The sequence below is a fragment of the Tachypleus tridentatus genome, chromosome 13 (genome assembly GCF_004210375.1).
Source record: "Tachypleus tridentatus isolate NWPU-2018 chromosome 13, ASM421037v1, whole genome shotgun sequence".
Taxonomy (NCBI): domain Eukaryota; kingdom Metazoa; phylum Arthropoda; class Merostomata; order Xiphosura; family Limulidae; genus Tachypleus; species Tachypleus tridentatus.
This window is the reverse complement of record NC_134837.1, coordinates 187,776,124-187,782,123: the sequence shown is the minus strand read 5'-3', so window position 1 is coordinate 187,782,123 and position 6,000 is coordinate 187,776,124.

Sequence of the window (6,000 nt, the reverse complement as noted above, 5' to 3'; positions counted from 1 at the left end):
GTAGGATGAAGGATCACAATCAGAACATGAATGTTGACAGTATGTTGATTGGTTCAGCTTTAAATCCAAACCCAAACTGTTAAGAACTAATTTCCATGCAAGGGCAGGATGAGAGGTCCCAATCAATATGACAGTGCACTCAAAAACTATAACATCTCCTAAGACAAACCCATGAGAAGATGAGGTATCTATTTGTAGGACATTGTCACCTACACTAGTAGAACACCACCACTACTCTAATTAAATGGAGTCTTTATTGTTTATATCTTTCATTCAGGAGGTTACTTCCATGGTCCACCACCTCAGTAGCTTTGAACTAGCAAGGATGAGAGTACACATGATGAAAAGTCCAGAGGATGGTTTACACTGTATAGACTGTAATTGGTGACAATAAAAACCTATTTTGAAAAGCAGATAAAATTAAATTTATTCAATCTAAGGAATAGCAGTGATGGATAGCAATCCCTCTTCTGCTTTACCCATGAAGTTCATTGGTTAGTATGGAAAAAAAAATGGGAAATTTATCAAAGAAAGATATTTTGAATAATAACCAGAGAAGGTTGATTGGATCCAACTGAGAATAAATATATAAAATACTGAGAAACAAAAATGATGAAAAGAACATTCCACATGAGCTCCCAACGTATATGTTGGTAAAATTGGTCCAGAATAGAAAAAAACAAAACAAATCATATCTTTGCTATCCAGAAAACAGAGTTAATCACTTCCCTGAAGGAGTACAAAAAAAGGATGAAGACCACTGGAAATTTGAAGATCAAGAAGCCATTCTTTGAGTGAAGTATATCAAAATTGGAAAAGTGATATGCAAGAAGGATGAATGCACTTAGAACATGACATGCCAGAAAATATATGTCAAATATGTGGGTTCAAAAACTAAGATCAATTGTATACCCCAAAGAAAACAATAATGATTGCCTCTTGACATGTGAAATATGCAACTACCATCAAATAGGTGGAATGAAACATTAGTCAAAACCAGAAAAGAGGAAGAAAGTGAACTTAGGTACATTGGACTACCCGACATACCATGGAGTTAACATGGTAAAACTTTTCCCTCTGCAGACCATTGTCCTGAAGCTTCCTGCTGGTTAACCTACAACTCCAACTTTAGAGATTTGAATCAGGAAAGAAAAACAAATTTGGACTAGAGGAAGAAATTTGTAAACCAGATGATGTGTGGCATATGTTTGATCACCAATGTAGGAAATTGAAGAATAAAGGAGCCCTAGTGAAATACCTTTTCTATTTTGTTGGATTGTGCTGCATCTGAAAAAATTACAAAGGGATAAGTGTTTACATAGAAAGCTCATCCCTCAATATGTTAGAACCTTGTTAGTGGCAAGATAGTGAGTTGTAATGATGTGGATAACAGAAAGCTCCACAAATGCATTCTAAGGATTAGAATAGATGTTTTATGATGGAGGTGGGTATTGAAAAAGACACTTCCCAAGTAGCTGAGGTTAAATAAGTAATAGTAAAAGTTTATTCAATTGGAAAATCCAACCACTTGAGCTGCTTGTGTTAGAAGCAAAATGAATATGCTGCAACCCTTCACCCTTTCATGTGGAAGAAGCTAACTGAAGTCAGCACAAACTTAATTCCTGAACATGATTACTGCTGAACAAAAATATTATTCTGAGGTATAATGGCACAGAGAAAGCTGCATTGGTGTGTGCCACTATTACAAGGTTTGTTGAATAGAAAAATCAGTTAAACCATGTGAATTGAAAGGTAAGTGGAAGTGAAGGGCTTGTAGCATGCAAACAGTTTTTGCAAATGGACGGCAGGATTCAGTAAGAATAGCTACATCTGTGAGCCAAAGATAGGTACCTTGTCTGAATGATATCTTAACATCACAATTTGAATATTTTTTTTTGTTGTTGGAGCATAACTTACTGTACAATGAAACAGACCAAACAGAGTACATGCTAAAGTTATATACCTTAATAACTGTCTAAATTATTTGTTGTTACAATTTACAAACTGTAGGAATAAACTGACCATACAAAGTACTTAACTGCCAAACAATGGATGTTAACTTTACCAACACATAACATACTCTGATGTACAATCAGAATAAGAAGGAACAAAGCTCCTGAATATAAAGCTCTTAATTCGCTGTCAAACAAGTGTGTTGGAAAACCAAAGTTACAGTTTGTTGTGTAGAATACAGAGACCAAATTGTTGGGCAAAACATTTGTTTCTTTGAAGGAAGTTGGAAGTGTTGTATACAACATTTGCAGTAAAGTGTTTCACCCCAAACATTTGTGTATTAGAGAATTTTGGGTAAAAAATCCTAAAGAACAAATTCAATAAAAGGATAAAAAGTTTTTTGAACTTGTCTTGTTTTACTCTAATTGTGTTTCAGTTAATTAAAGATTGTACAAGTAATTAGGTTCAGTAATGTTGGAATGAATTTGACTTTATATATCAAATACACACACACAAATATTTCAAAATTACATGAAAATCCAGTACCTACATTGAACTGAAATCCATACTAAAGTTCAAGTATCCAGTAGAATCTATTATTCTATCAAATTTAAACACTCCAGTCAAATTCAACATTGTACTAAGGTACAAATTTCTAATTAATGTGCAACAATCCAGAAACAAATATTCCAGTTAAAAAAGCATTCTAATACAGTGAAAAGCTTTGGCAAAATTCAATACTACAGTCAGGTTCCACAACTCTAACAATGTCCAACTGCTAGTGAATTCAAACAGACAAGTTTAAAACTCCAATACAGTCCAGTACCCCATTCAAATTCAACGTCATAGTCACGTCTGAGGTATTCCTGTACAATCTGAAACAATTAAAATTTCAGTTAAGTCCACACAGGATACAGCCAGAGAGGTATTTCACTAATTACTTATCTACCCAGTGAACTGTAACTATACAAGTCTCTCAGATCTTCCTTCATTGGAATGCTGAAGTTATATAGGTGACAGTAAAGAAATGAATGAAAAAAAAAAGAAGACATTTCCGTCCAGTTTAATCTGTTACAATTTATTTAGTTATTTTACTTTCACATTAATTGAAGACAAAAGTTTTAGTCAGTGTTGTTAGATAACCGTTTCATTTAAACTTATTACTGGAAATTTTGATCGAAATACACAAACCTAACAATCCTGGTCGTCGTACTATCTCCAATGATAGTAAGCCTACTGAAAACTTATCCTTATTTTGGTCACCACATAAAAGATATCCCTCCCCCCCTGTTTGACGTCGTACATTAAAGACACTACACATTTTCTAAACACGATCTCTAACATTAAGAGCAACAGAAAACTTCCTCTAAACACTATTCTCTGTACTATGGACATTTCTTCTCTATACACAAACATTCCCCACAACAATGGTCGGGAAGCCCTAGAATCTTCTCTGCAAAAACTAGACAAACCCAACATTCAAATTATTACAGACTTAACTGAAGTAATACTTACACTTAACGGTTTTCAATTTAATAATGAATTCTACATTCAAACAAAAGGCACAAAAATGGCATCAAAATATGCCAGCATTTTGATGGAAGGCTCGGAAGAAACTTGGAAAACTACACAGACAACCCAACGTTTTGGAGACGCTACATTTTTCATTTGAATAGGATACGAAGATTCATTAAGGTCATTTTATAGACATTAACACCTTTCACAGTTCTATTGAAGTTTACTCTAGACTATTCCACTACCCAAATAAATTTCTTGGATGTAACCCTAACATTAAAACATGTTGTTCTACACACTGACTTGTACAGAAAACCAACGGATAAACCACAATACTGACGTAATCACAGCTGTCACCCTCCACACACCAAACACAATATCATATACAATTAAGTATTTAAATTAAAGAAGATATACCCTTACAGTAAGAACTATGATCGCTACATTAATTATTTGAAACAGACTATAGCTGAAAGAGGATATAAACAAAACACTATCACCCAACATGTCGATAAAAGGTAACAATATATCACATGCATCTAGCATGAAACAATCACCTGACACCATGTCTTGTCGTGTTCCTCTGGTTACTACCTGTCACCCAAAACTAAAACATCGACCCTGGATACTAAGAAAAACAGTTTTACCTCCTTCCACTTTATGATCGATTCAAATCTGTTCCTGTCGTTTCTTTGAGAAAGAATACAATTTTATATTCACGCTTAATTCACGCTAAAGTAAAAAGTCTAAACCGACACCAGGTGAAAGACAACCTTACACTAGCAAGTAATGCCAAACCTTGGAGTTCGTGTAAGAAAAGATAAATGTTCCGACAAAGACAAACAAAAGTACTTTAAAATAACTACTTCCATAAACTCTTCTATTCAAAACGTTATTTGATCCAATGCCCCACATGTTATTTTCTTCACGTTGATCAAACCAAAACAACTATAAGGGTACGTTTTAATAACCATAAAACAAAGAACCTCCAGTCACAAAACAATTTAACATGCCAGGACACTCTCTTGCAGATATTAAACTAACAAGTTTATATACAACTTTCACATCTAACAGAAACAGAGAAACTAAAAAAAAAATCTTATTGGCTAGCACTCTTAAATACTGTAACACAAACTGGTATTAATCTAGATCCCAGGGTTGTTGACCTTCACATGTCTCTGAAAATATTTCCAAAACTAAATTCATGGTTAAACTTACTTTACATTATTAGTGTTATTCACCCTCACATATCTCTCTATATATATTGATTTGACTTTCTATATATTGAGCTACACTATTATGTTCTATATTTCCCACCGCTTTTGCCGTTATTTAATTTTATTTTTATTGTTTATTTTATCTTTATATAAATTAGTTAACCATTCTTATAACTATTATAAACTGTACACATCCCTTTGACACAAAACTAAACTTGATACAAACAGCTCTAGGTTATGATTGGCTAGTCCACAAGGCCAACTCATATTGAAAATCCGGTTTATGTAATGTTGACGTACGAGTCTATATTTTTCATCACACTCATTAAACATAACCTTTTTATCTCCTGAGAAAAAAAAAAAACAATTCACTATTTGAAAGTGCTCGAGTCTTGCACCTCATTTTAAAATATTACAAATTTAGTAAGTAAGTGTGCTATTTAACCTCATGTTAATTTACAACGGTTGAACAAAACAGCAAATGATTTATAAACAGTTACGTTAAGTAAACCTGCAATAAATTATTGCTTCTAAAAATACTAAATTTAACATTCACACAGTATTGTGTCGGTAAAATAAGGTACCATCATTTGGAAGAAAGTAAGTTAAAAACCTTACTTCTTGAGGTAAGCATTCCAGCCCCTATTATGGTATAAATAAACTAATTGGTAGCCCAGTTAACAAATTATACTATGTAGTATGAAGGGTCCCATCCAGTTAACACAGATGGCCCTTTGTGTTGCTTTGTGCTTAATTCCAAAACAATCAATCAATCAGCCCATCCACTTATCTAAAGTAACTGGCATAACTCGCAACCAACCACGACTGTAATCATCATGCTCTAAACAAGCCTTCATATGCGATAAGGTGTATGTCTACATATAGTAGTGCCAAATTGTTAAACGACCTTATTCACTACTAAAAATAGATATTAGAAATGTTTAGTAAACTTTATCTAATTTTCATTATTTTATATTTATTGAATACGTTCTTACGAGGTCTGATCAAAACATTCTTCGACTTCTTCTGTTACAGGTGCCAGTACAGAGGCAGTGAACTTCACGGAGGTGTGTGCAAAGTACAAATAGTGATTTAAACAACACAAGTATAAGATCTGGAGAAATGACTTGTTCGTGGGGTAAAGCACTATTTGTAGTGATTTAAGGCAGTTCTTAACATGTCGAGGATTTCTGTTACTCCTTTATCACTTTTCACACAAACCTTGATGCAAACACGTTGTTCTTTTCTGTACATTTTTATTACTACAAGGACAAGAGATACGCCTGTCTTTGGTGACAACTGCTAAAGTAAGGCT